Source organism: Sorghum bicolor, chromosome 2, assembly GCF_000003195.3.
Source record: "Sorghum bicolor cultivar BTx623 chromosome 2, Sorghum_bicolor_NCBIv3, whole genome shotgun sequence".
NCBI lineage: Eukaryota > Viridiplantae > Streptophyta > Magnoliopsida > Poales > Poaceae > Sorghum > Sorghum bicolor.
The window spans coordinates 2706076-2719671 of record NC_012871.2 but is presented as its reverse complement, the minus strand read 5'-3'; the positions used below and the strand labels follow the sequence as shown (position 1 = coordinate 2719671).

At 45.1% G+C, this 13596-nt stretch overlaps 1 long non-coding RNA gene across 1 annotated transcript; it reads left to right on the top strand.

Annotated features, from left to right (window-relative positions):
* LOC110432348 lies at positions 8183-8550 on the top strand. The gene is made up of 3 exons (XR_002449768.1): positions 8183-8259; positions 8339-8404; positions 8478-8550. It is a non-coding gene; the product is annotated as an uncharacterized LOC110432348 (long non-coding RNA).

Sequence of the window (13596 nt, the reverse complement as noted above, 5' to 3'; positions counted from 1 at the left end):
TTGCAGAGCTGCATGGGAAGGAGGCCCCCAGCGATGATTCAGTTGGCACACGCTGCTTAATCTGCCACTGCTACCAATGGGGTTTCAGTAATCCCATCAACATTCCATGGGCTAAGATCAGTTTCAATTGAGAGTTTTATGGCTTTAAATAAGCTGACATGGCATCGAATAGATAAAGAAAGAGATAATAAAAGTTTCTTGGGTATAAAACTCTTCTACACGTACTATTTCTAATACATTGAGTTTTGGAAACTGGAAGATAAAACTTGTCACCGAGACTAGCATAAATAGAGAATCCAAAACACGTTAAAAATGAAAATACAAAGAATTACTCTCCCATAGCAATTTACACTAAACATTTCGCCCCTGAAATGGACCAAGCCATATATGCTCCTCTTTGATCTTTGCAAGCAGCACCCCACGGGCAATTTCTTGTGATAGAAGATAGATCCTCATGTGTTCCTCTCTTAGAAATACTTCTTTTGTTCCTTTTTAACTGTCGTTTTTTTATTTTTCAAAAAGTCAAACATACTTAATTAACTTTGACCAAATATATATATAAATATTAATATTTATGGTATATAATTAATATCGTTAGATAGATTGGTGAATCTGTGTTTATAATAAATTTATTTAGAAACATAAATATTGGTAATATTTTCTACAGATTTAGTCAAACTTAAGAAAATATAACCAGCACAAATACTATAGCGACGCTTAAAAAAGGGATAGGGGGAGTACTTAGCTACCTAAGTAGGACTTGAATTAGTAACTTTGATCACTTCTGGTCATGTCAGCATCTTATTATAAAGAAGAAAGAACACGTGCATATGGAAGGATATGATGTGTTGACACGTAGAATGGTAGGATATGTTCCAGTTTTGGCACTCCAACTATTTTCCATGCATCCACCAATCTGCCTGGAAAATTTCTGCAGACACACATCGTATATATGTACGTCACTTGTCAGTTTTGAACAAGTCATTAGCCTGTTTCTGGTGTGAAAAGTCATGGCTGAAAATACTGTTCGCTGATTTATTGTGAGAGAAAAACACGGTTAACTGGCAGAAAAAGTACCATTTGGCCATTGCAGTTCAATTTAGGGGGTGTTTGATTGGGGTTGCTAAAGTTTAATAGGTATTGTAGCATTTTTTTTTATTTGACAATTATTATCTAATCATGGACTAATTAGACTCAAAAGATTCATCTCGCAAATTATTCTCTAACTATATTTTTAGTTTCATAAATAATCTACATTTAGTACTTCATACATGTGTCTAAACATTTGATGTGATAGGCGGTAAAGTTTAGCGCCCGTAACCAAACAGGCTCTTACTTCTTCTTAGTGTCCATAAAATTAAATATTGTGTTTCATTTCACTATTGTGAGTGCCAGAGGTACTTTTTTTAGATAAGGAAGCATGACAAACAAGTACAGACACCACCAAAGTCCAAAATCCTGCTTCCGTGGATGTGACCCATATCAAGTCCAATTTTGGCCATCCAACTATTACCAGAGCTTTGCTTTTGATGGCCATGCAATCCTAAAATAAGAAATATTTGACCACCGAGCTATCAATATTAGGCAAATTGGTCATATAGCTAGTTTCAAAAGGTGGTTTTGTATTTCTCAAAATAATGAAAAGGTTTATTTTCTAGAAATACATAAATAATTATTTTAAATCAAAAAGATATGATACTAGTATTGCCTTTTTAATAAAAATATATAATGTGCATGTTGGTGGTAGATTTGGTAATATTTGGATCTTAATTATTTATGGCAGTTCATAGTATCTTATTGCTCGTTGTCATGTTCTTATTTATTTCAATCACTATTTTGAGCTATATTAATCCTATAGATCAACCAAGAGAACCTATACTCAAGATAGAGTACCAAATATGTTGGATACCTACGAGAGCTTGATTTCATCTTGATCTTCTCCTTGCTCGTAGTATACGATGGATTCTACTAGTCACATTGGTATAATATCGTGTAAAATGTTTGTTTGAATAAGTAGTGAACGTGATTACTAGCAATAAAATACTAGAGTAGGAACAGATAAATACCAACAACTCTAAATAGGGCACCAACGGATAGACTATGTTTTTTTTGGGGGGGGGGGGGGGTAATACTAACTTTATATTTTTCTTATTCAAAATAAAGTAGTTGTGTTAAACAAAAACTTTTAGAAAATGTAAAAGTGCCTTTCAAATATGGTGATCAAAGAATTCTTGTTTTAGATTTGTATATGACAAAAACAAACTCAGACAATAGTTGGATGACAAAAACAAACTCAAACAATAGTTTGGATGACCAAAACACCAACCAAAACACTTCTCCCTATATATAAATACACACCATTCAAAGAAACAGCCATATGCATTAGTCGATGCAGAAGTTGGGATTAATATATTTCCTTTTCTATAAATAAAGTAATTGCTATGCATAATTCGCGACATTGGGATTCCTACTGGGTAGATGAAGTGGTATCCTCGTCTCTTCACTAGCATACTAAAAGGTGGCTCCTAGATGTACTCTCTCCATTCCAAAATAAATTAACTCTTACAAATGTTTGAAGTTAAACTATTTGAATTTTAATAAACTTTAGAAGAGTATCAATATTGATTAGACCAGATAAGTAATTGATTATACATTAGTTGGTTGGATTTCTTATGGTGAAACCTACACACCCGGGTTCAAGTCCTTGACTTGGTATGGGTGCTCGTATTTTATGAATTTATTACAGGATTTAACGGCGTTATGCTTTCAGTAGTAGGCGACATCCCCCTTGACAGCGAGGCGTCTATGATGACTTTGTGAATCTCAAGATCTATCAGCTCAGTCTTTTGGAGTTGCTCATAGGGATAGGATCTATGTATGTGTGTTTATAGGGGTAAGTGTGTGTGCGTGTTTTAAGCGTCTATATTATATTATGTAATTAAAAAATAAGTACACTATAAAAAATATATTATGTATCTATCGATATTATCTTGGTATCATAAATATTGGTGCTCTTTTCTATAAATCTAGTTTAAGATAATTTAATTTTGGAACTCTGGACGTTGATTTATTTTGGGCTAAGAGACTACTGCATTTGCATCCACTAGAAAAAAATACTTGTTCTTTGTTACCACAAGGGAATGCCCAGGGACTCCGTGGTATTGCCGTGACAACCCCATTCCTTAGACTAAATTAAACTGCAAAGGAGAGAGAAAGTTGTGGATCACCTATTCCTAGTTCCCAACAATTAAGCAGTATAAACAGGCAATAATATTTGTGGGTGGACTCTTTCCTGGATGCAAAAGAAGGCATAGATCGAAAGTGTAACTTGTTGTCTACCCATTGGACTTGAAAGGTTTAAAAAGTACTATATATACTTTGGTAGGTAGACGAATATAGGTGCATCCAGTTCCCACGTGGAGTAGTGATACATACTACTTCCGAACTAACAAAAAATTAACACGGGGCAGGCAATCGATCAGTCTACAATTTCCATTATGCATGACCAGTAATAGTAATACTCCCTCTGTTTCAGAATGATATTTATATTTCAAACAGAAAAAAATCAACTTATATAAATTTTGACCAGAATTATTATTCAAATTATATACAAGTTTGAAATATAAAACTTGTATTAGTGTCTCTGAAATTACATTGACTCTTTAGCAAACGACACAAACGATGAAAAAATATTTTGTGGTCTGTTTGATCTTTCTGTGATTAAATTGCATATGAAATTAAAACTCATAGTGTTTGCAGCTTAATTATGCTCAGAGCCTCAGTGTGTCCTCCAAAGTCCTTGCCACGGTCTAAATCAATCTGCAGACCATATGAAAACGAGAGGTTCAGTTGGCTATGCTATGCGACAAATCAACCCAATTGAAACTTCTGTACAAAAATTCCTGGGTTTCCACGAATTTCAGTCAACGGAGCAGATGCAGTAGATTTGCAGGTTTTTCTCCGTCGAAAGCAAAATATGCCTGTGACGCGGTGACTGCACATGGTCTCTGCTGCCTGCTGGACGCTGTCAGGGGCTATCTCTGCTCGCTCTTGTCAGTTGTCCACGTCAGCAAGTTATCCCAGTCTTACACGTACCTTCAGGGTTGATTAAAAGTATGGTCAACATGGCTAATCACGTATTGTCACCAAATCCATGCATCCAATTCTAATTAAGTCTCGTATGCTTTATTTTATGCATGTATCCATTCTTATTGTCATGGCAGCCAGCGTCACAAATTTGACAGTGTGTTGGATCATAAGTCTCGCGTATATGCTTATTGTCATGCCGCTTATCCATGCTTACTGAACATAAATTTGACACATACCATTTTCAAGGCTGCTGAACATAAATTTGACAGTGTGTTCTGAATTTGTGAAACAGTGGCCGACAGCCGTACATGCAGGTCCAAAGTAGAGGTTTTGACCAGAAGACAAATGTAACATCCTAGTAGCTCATTTGTGAACCTGTACATTGCGATCATATTCTTGCGTGGTTACATGAACCTGTTTATCTTAATTAGAGCAATTTTATAACCAAGATTGTCGGCGAAAGATTAGGGATCGTTCATAGCTCTATAATACTCCTCGTGTCAATATGCATGTCATCACAGCCTTTGTTTTTGGGAGCCTGCTAAGAGCATCTCCAACAGTTATGCAATTAGAATTTGCTATTTGTTGGAGTTTGCCAAATCCCTAGACGTTTTGCCGAAGGAAAAATAAATTCATCTCCAAGTGTTTGGCATTTTTGACTTGGCATTTCCCAAAATAGTGGACCCAACTATTTTTGTCCAGGAATCTTTCATCTTCGCGGGAAATTCTCTCGCGCGTCGCGTAGGCGCTTTCTTTTTCGCGCGCAATTCCTTCGCCCATCGCCGCCAATTCTCTCGCCCGTCGCACGGCCGTGTTCATCCCACAAGTCCACATCGCCGCTTGGTCCAGGTCATCGAGATCCGATCGAGGCAACAGTCCTAGGTAGCACCGTGGCATCCAGGTCCCAAGGATTCCGCAAGGAGGGCTTCGAGGTCGCCAAAAGAGGTCGCTGCTTGATCCAGGCCGGCGACATCTGCTCAAGGTAGCCTCGCGTCGCTGCAAGTGTTGGGAAGATGCTCTCCGCACTCCCCAGCAGTACGGTGAATAGTGAACCTTCTCACTCGGTGCCGTGAGAGGTCTGAGCTCCAACGGACAGCAGGCTCATTAGTAGGTGAAAACAGTGAATGCTCTCTCCTTCCTATTAATGGCGGTATCGCGCCCCTTATATAGGGCCTGGAAACCGATCTAATGACATTTACATAAATGCCCCGTGACGGTGGGGGAATATTCCAGTATATTCTTTCATCGCAGTCTACTGACCCTAATACACCTGCGTAATTTCACATTAAGCCCTTCGTTCATCCTCTGACTGGGGCCTCAGCTGACCGGAGGCTTGGATCCTCCACCCAGTTGCGGATCCTCCGACGCTTTGGTGTCGGAGGTTCCTCGGCCCGGCTGGGCCGGAGGTTGCTTGACCCGGCCACCCCGGGAGCTCCTCCTTAGCCTGGTCCAGTCGGAGGTTCCTCGGCCTGGCTGCGTTCTCGCCATCCTCGGACCCGGGAAGGTCGGAGGTTCCCCCCTTTCCTTGTTTGTGGGCCTCCGCCGGTGTCTCAGTCCCTGCACACACTTAGCACGACCAGACGAGTCGTCAACATTAGTATTTTCCAGTGAAGGATATCCTTCGACGCTTCAGGCGTCGGAGGTTCCTTGGGTGAAGGATAACCTTCGACGCTACCAGGAGGAAGGATGCAGCTGTTCCCCAACAGTTCCCCCCTTTTTGGGCTAATGGCACTCCTGCGGTCCATGTGCTCAAAAACATGCCGCGCTGCGGAGGCTACGAGCACGGTTGCTGCCTTCCCCCCTGGTGCGCAGGATGTGCTTGTTAGCGTTGTTGGAAGAATGCTTCTTTTACTTAGTCATAATTTCCTTGGTTTGTTTGTTTTGCAAGGATCCTATGGTCATTACTGTTCTGATACCTTGTTATCCTTCGCGATTTATATTTCGGAGGTTATTATAGTCGTTGGAGTTAGCCGTTGGTGATGGAGAATCGCAACGGTTGGGCCGAATCCTCCGCTTTTAGCCGTTGGGCGCGGGGAATCGCAACGGTCACGTGGTCGCAGGCCCCCCCCCTATAAAAGGGGATGCTGGGGAGCTTTGAGCTCTCACCCCTGCCTCGCTTTGCCTGCACACTTTCCTTCGCCACATATTGCTCTCTGAGCTGCTCGCGCGCCTTTTGGTTGTGTTTAGTTCCCAAGTGTTTTCGGAGGTTTTAAGGTGGCTCAACTTCCTCCGCCGCGACCTTCGAGGTCAGATTTTTCTGGTCCTTTGCGCAATTTTCTTAGTGTGAGGTCTGGAGGTTGGCTGCGGAGGTTTGAGGAGTGGATGCTTGAGGTGGCCGCAGCTCAAGATCTGGAGGAGACGTTATCTGACGTCGAAGCTTCTGTTGGTGACTTGGTCAGTGCGAAGGAGTTTGAGGAGATGGCGGCGATTACCTTTGAGTTTGGGCAGTCGACAGTGAGGACGGAGGATATTGCCGATATGGTTGAGGCTAGATTTTTCAAGGATGGTCGGGCGGAGGCTCCTCCTGCGGGTCAAACGGTGCCTGCGCCCGGGGAAGGTTATGCGGTGGTTTTTAGGGATTTCTTCACCTGCGGGCTTCGAATGCCTCCGTATCATTTCCTTCGCGAAGTGATGGAGAGTTTCAACGTGGAGCTACAGCATTTCAGCCCCAATGGGATACTAACCCTTAGCAAATTTGCCTGGGCGTGTGAATCCTACGGAGCCATGCCCCATATTGATACTTTCTGCTCGTATTTTGAACTTCAGCGTCAACCTAAGAAGGTGAAGGATGCTGAAGGTGTTGAGTGCATTGCGCAGTTTGGAAGCTGCGCGTTCATGCCGCGCCGCACAATGCCTGGGCCAAGGTGCGAGATCTCCTACTGCCAAAAGGGCAAGTGGGAGAAGGATTGGATGAGAGCCTGGTTCTACGTGAAAACCCCCGCTGCGTCGAAGACTTTAGATGATGGCAGCGTTGATAAAGTTTATCCTTACGCGTCGTTGATGAAGGAGCTGAAGCCTTTCTCGAAGGTTGATCCTTCGCAGGAAATGTCGGAGGAGCGACTGGCCTGTGATAAGGCATTTGCGCTGGCATGCCGACATTCCGGAGGCCGGGATTTGGTTGAGGAGATGGTCGCTGCTGACTACTGGCCCCTTGGCCGCAGGACCGATGAGTTCACCATTGAGATGGTGCAAGTCCCTGTGTTTGGTCCTCCGGAGGGGTTACCGTTTCCCCGGTTTGGCGCGGGTATTCCGGAGGATGAGACCAAGGAGTCCTTCCTTGATCGAGTGGAGGTTTCCACTCGGAGGATCGTCGGGAAGATCTCGGAGAAGGAGTATCTCCAGCGGAGGTCTGCACTGGGCACGATGCCCCGCTTTAACCGAGTGTTTGAGGAATTGGGGATTGAATATGAGGATTACGTTGTTCCTCCGGATGTTTTGCTTGGGTTGGAGAAGAAGAAGGATTCCTCCAAGGCCGTTGCTGCGGCGGAGGCTAGGAAGAGGAAGGGTGGCGGCGCTGTGAAGCAACTTGCTAAGAAGCGCAAGGCGGAGGTTGTGTTGGAGACTCCTGTGGAGTCTTCCTCCGCTCGTTCTTCTGCTGCCGAGTCTAACTCGGTGGCTTCTGTTCCTGCGGAGGCTGCTCCTGCTGGTGGGGTTCCTGAGGCTGAGGCCTCACGCGCGGTCTCTTCTATATGCGCGCCTTTCGCGTCCCTTCTTGGGGAGGAGTCTTCCGATGCGGAGGCTCCTGAGGCGAGTCCTGCGCGGGAGACGAATCCTGCGGTGGCCGAGAGTCCTGCGCGGGAGGCTTTGGCTGGAGGAGGATCTCCGCCGAAGGATGGGCAAGGGGAATCCAGTGATGAGGCAGAGTCAGTCTCTGTTCGGAGGATTAAGAGGTTGGAGGCTCTCCCGCGTCCGGCTGGAGATGGTATAAACTCGTTGTACATGGGTAAATTTTTTGTTGATTCTTGTTTTTCTTTATGTAATTTTTTTATTGACTTGGTCTCATGTTGTTTATATTTCTTTCAGAGGATGTTTTTGCTGGGTTGGCTACTGCGGAGGAATTGGCCAAAGGCGCCAGCGTTGCGCAGGAAGGACTTGTTGTTCCTCCGCGGCGTGAGCCTGCGCCTTCTGCGTTGGCAAGTAGGCCTTCGCCTGCTGATGTTCTTGGTCCCGGTGAGTTTCTTCTTTTTTGTTCAACAGATTGGTTTGTTTTTTGGCATTTTATTCTAAGGTTTGTTTTTGTTTTGCGCAGGTGCTTCTGATCCTTCGATCACAGGTTGGACTGATGCCTTGCGCGAGGTTCATTCCTTGGTCGGAGGTTCGTTTTCTGGCCTCCGCCAAAGGTTTTTTGTTTCTTACGATGTTTTTTATTACTTGTTTTTGCTTTACAGATCGTTTTCGTCAGAAGCTCCGCGGCATGGACTTTGACACGCTCCTTCGCGTGCAATATGAGCACCATAGCCTTTACGTTTGCGATTTGTTATATCTTCCTTCGCGGTTTTTCACTCGGAGGTTTGTTGTAACTATTTATTTTTGAGCAGGGTCATCACATGGCTGCCGCCTTGGAGGAGCGTTGCTCCCGGGAGGTTATCTGCTGTGATGAGGCGATTGGTGCTCTGAAGAAGGAGAACGAGACCTTGGAAGCTGAGAAGGCTCGTCTGTCGGAGGAGGTTAAGGAGTTTTCCTCCGTCAGGAAGGAGATTGATTCCCTGAGAAAGGAGAGGGATGACTATAAGGCTGGATTGGAGGTTCTGAAGAAGGAGAAAGAAGATGCCGAAGCTTCGGCGGCGGTCCTCCGCACAAGTGTCGCTGAGGCGGGGAGAGTTAGGGACTTAGCCCTGCAGCGAGCCGAGAAGGCGGAGGACATTGCTGAACGCCTTCGCAAAGAGCTTGACGCTGAGCGGACGTCTGCGGCTGAGCTGCAGACTCGCATACAGAAGGCGGAAGCGGAGGCTGCAGCTATTGTGGGGCTCTATGCCGACTCGCTTGCGAAGTTTGGGGGAAGCACCTCTGCTCCTCCGCCCGGCGGCGATGTTGGGGCTGCCCTCGCATGGCTGAAGTCTCATATCCGCATGCTCCCCGACTTTGTCGGAGGTGCTGTTGATTTTGGGGCTTTGGCCGCGGTTAGCTCCTTCGCTAGGCTTTTACGCCGCGGAGGTTGCTCTCACGCGGAGGGAGTCGCCAAGGAGGAATTTGCTGCGGCGGAGGACGTTGGCGAAGGCACCCCTAGCCTGCGCAAATCTGTCCGGAACTTTATCAGTTCGTTCTGGATTAGGTTTGGGCGGGCTGAGGCGAAGAAGATGGCGGAGGCTCGTCGCGCTGAGGTATTGTTGATTTGTTTTTTTTTTCTTTTTGTATTTTGCTTTGCTGCTTTGCAATGTTACTTAAGATGGGTATTTTGTAGGAGATTGCGAAGAAGGAGGCTAAGGTTGACAAGGCCGGTCCTTCGCGTCCACCGAGGGAGGCGCGTCCTCCGACCCAGACTGAAGCGGAGGCTCGTGATGCTGGTGCCAAGGCTTCGGAGGGATCTGGTGCCAAGGTTTCAGAGCTGCCCGAGACTTCTGCTCCTCCTCCGCCTCAGGTGTGAGGCTTGTTAGTTTTTAGGTTTATCTTAGTCTTTTTTGCGTCCAAGCATGTGACGCTTTTTGTAAATAAGGCCGGAGGTTTTGATTATTTTGTACAGACTTTTGAGGATGTAATATATTAAGTTGTTTTCAGATAAGCCTTTTGTTTTACACTTTGATCCTGCGCAGGTCTCTGGCGGAGGACCTGCGCAGGATCATTTCATTACTCCCCTTTCGATTTTTTACAAAGGGATTTATGTTTCTGGCGAATTGTGGGAGTACTGGCGAGTTGCCTTCCCTAACATGAGATTGGTGGATATGTTCGAGTTTGTTGGATATGATATTGATGGCGAAGGATCTGGATTTATCCAGTCGCTTGCGCGCCGAGGTTCATGGCCTCCGGCTTAGGTGGTGGTTTTTGTTTTGTTTCTACCTTGCCGTAGGCTATTTGTGTTTTTCTTTTTTTTATGACTTGGTTTGATGTGTTTATGCAGCCGCCATATCCCATCCTTCGCATCTTTGGTGAGAAGGATAGGGTACGCTGGGTGTCGGAGGTTTCCGAGGATTTTGCTGAGCCTTTTCTCCATGGATATCCGGAGGTTCGAAAGCTTCGTAATACGTTTTGGTTTTATCCTTCGTAATACGTTTTGGTTTTAAAGTTGTTATTTTGTGCTCAGGTTGTGAGGTCTGCTCCGTTGGAAGATCTTCCTTCGAATTTTGTCGAAGGAAGTTACGTTACCCCGGTGACGTTCAAGCGTGGAGATCTGTATGCGAGGGGTTATCTAGTTGACTGGTGGCGCCATAAGTATCCTACGCGTAGTATTGATGACTTAGTTGATTTCCTTGTTCGTGATTACTGCGATGATCTTAGGCTTTTTCCAGATTCGTATGTTAGAATTGTGCGAGGGTCTTAGAACCTTCGACGTTTTACGGTCGGAGGATGTTTCTCGTTTTTTGTTGTAAGCTTCTGTTATGTACATTGTATATGGTTAATAAAGATCAGACATTTTTACCACATGGTCGCAGCTACCTATAACCTTCGACTTTTTATGGGTCGAAGGATGATTTTATTCTTTCCTTGTAAACGTTGTTTTGTAATGATTTCTTCATCAATAATAAAGTTTTTAAGTTTGCTACAACCTTCGATCTCATTTTTATTACAACATTCGCGCTACAACATTTATATATTGCAACGTCACGGTGGTGTTGATCCTAAGGATCTTTGTGTTGCTGTGGCTTGCTTGTTCTTGATGCTTGATGTTGCGAAGGTGTTGTTGATTTTTTCTTGCGCGGAGGATCGCCGCTTCTTGGCCTTAGAACCTTCGACTTTTTTGGCGCGAAGGATCCTTCGCTGAATTGTGCTATTTTTTTCCTTTGCTCGACTCCCGTGGAGTGTTGTCGAGGAGAACCTTCGGCTATCTGAGTCGGAGGTTCTGAAGGGACGTTACGAGACTTCGTGCGATACCCTTCAGAGACCTCTGAGTCTGACTTCCATTGTTTCTGTTGTGGCTGTACACGACTTTGTGGTCGATGTTCATCACAACGCCTGAGTTTTAGTATTACGAAGCTTCGTGCGATACAAACTTTTGTTGGTGTTGTGAGGCTAACTCCTGCTTCCATGGTGGCCTAGGATTTTTGCTTTTTGAGTGCTAGGTTTGCACTCGATGCTCGGGTCTTTGTATACTGATCCTGATTGAGGGTGGGGGTAGGGTGAGCCTGGTTTTATAGGCTTTCATGCATTTATTTTATGTACTCTGTTAGGTTAAAATTTATTATCGGGTTATTGATTGTTGTTGTGGTAGTTGGTTTTGCTGTATCTGGCCGAGGGTTATTGTAGTTATGTTTTATTTTCACACTTTGTTTTGGTGAAGGTTATGTGAATTTGGTTGAGGTCTGTCTTGTGAATGTTAAACCTCCGCTGCCTTTTGGCAAAAATAATATAGTTCCTGATGCCTGATTGTCCTCAGGTCTTTGTCAGGTTTGAAGGTTTTGTTCCTTCTGGCCATGTTGTGATGCCTGAGGAGGACAGGACTTTTTCACTTTTTGGCCATGCTATCCTTGCTGCCCGGCTCTTGGCTAGGTCTTTTGCTAAGGATTTGGTGTTTTTTCACCTTTGAGGACGTTCCGAGCTTTCTGAGCTTTTGGATGAAAGCTGCGGAGGGTCCTTGTGATCACGTGATGTTTTGTCGAATGCTAAAGCCTCGTTGCTGGCTGTTTTTCGACTTTTTGGGCTTTGGTTCTGGGGTGGATTCCTCTTTATATTTCAGAGGTTTTTACATAGGTTCTGCCTCGTTAAAAACCTCACCTCCTGGTAGGAGTACCCCTGTGAGGAAAAGAGTGCAGACCTTGGAATGCGAAAAAGTGGAGAAAAAGAAAACAAGCGTATTTAGGGATGTGGATGCCGCCGCTTATTTTGCAGGGGTCATCCTTACACTCAAATGTAAAATCTTCGTAGATTGTCGACATTCCACGTGTGGGTGGAGGTTCTACCTTCGAGGTCTTTCAGGTAGAAGGATCCCGACCTTCCCGCTTGTATTGCTGTGTAAGGTCCTTCCCACTTGGGTTGCAGTTTACCAGTGTTTGGGTGATCTCCTTTTTTCCTGAGCACCAGGTTCCCATTTTGTATGTCTTTTCGTACTACCTTGCTGTCTCTCCATTTCTTGGTTTCTTGTTGATATCTGGTAATGTTCTCCACTGCCTCAAGTCTTATTGATTCTAAGGTTTCCTTGCAGTACTCTTCATCTTCAGCCAACTGCTGCTTTATGGAACGCAAGCTTTGGTGTTTGATTTCCTCGGGCAACATTGCCTCTTCCCCATACAAGAGCTTGAATGGGGTGAACCCAGTTGTTCTTGAAACTGTTGTGTTATGTGACCATACAACTCTGGGTAATTCTTCAACCCATTTGCCCTTGCGTAGGTTGAGCAAGATCTTGGAGATTGCGGAGAATATTGTTCTGTTTGCTCTCTCGACGGCCCCGTTTGACTCTGGGTGATAAACAGACGCGAAAGCAATTTTGGTTCCTATGTGATGGCAGAATTCCTTGAAGCTGTCTGAATCAAACTGCTTCCCGTTGTCAACTGTGAGCAAGCTTGGAACTCCGAATCTGCAGACTATGTTCTGCCAGAAAAATTTTCTGATTGTTTCAGAGGTTATGGTTGCCAGTGGCTTAGCTTCGATCCATCTTGTGAAGTATTCGATGGCCACGACGGCGAATTTGTTTCCCCCCTGAGCAGTTGGCATTGGTCCTACCAGGTCCATTCCCCATCTCTGCAACGGCCATGATGCTGGTATGAGCTGGGTTAGTGCTGAAGGTCCTGACTGAATTGGTGAGAAGGTCTGGCAGGCTTTGCATGTCTTCACTATTTCTTCAGCATCTTTAATGTGAGTTGGCCAGTAGAAGCCTTGTCTTAATGCTTTAGCAGACAACGCGCGAGGTCCAATGTGAGACCCGCATATCCCGGAGTGTATCTCTTGTAGGAGTTCTCTGCCCTCGCTTTGTGATATGCATCTCAGCAAGGGTTGGACTACGCCTTTCTTGTACAGGATCCCGTCAATGGAGGTGTAATTCCTTGCTCTTGCCTCCATCCTCTTGGCTGTTGCTTCGTCATCTACAGCTGTCTCGCCTTTGCGGCAATCAGCTATTGCCTGCCTCCAATCTTCGCTTTCTGTCAGCAGGACTGAGCGAAAGGCTTTTGGCAACGATTCGGTTGCGGGTGTTGCAACAATCTGGTGGAAGGTTCCTTCTGGCAAGGGGGTGTTGTTGGCTGCTGCTTTCGCTAGCTCGTCTGCCTCGTAGTTTTCGGCTCTTGGAATGTACTGCAGGGTGAATCCCTTGAACCTTCTCTCCAGGCCTCTTACGACGGCCAGATACCTTGCCAGCTCCGGGTTGTGTGCTAGGTATTCCTTCTCCACTTGCCCTGCCACCACCTGGGAGTCTGTTTTGAT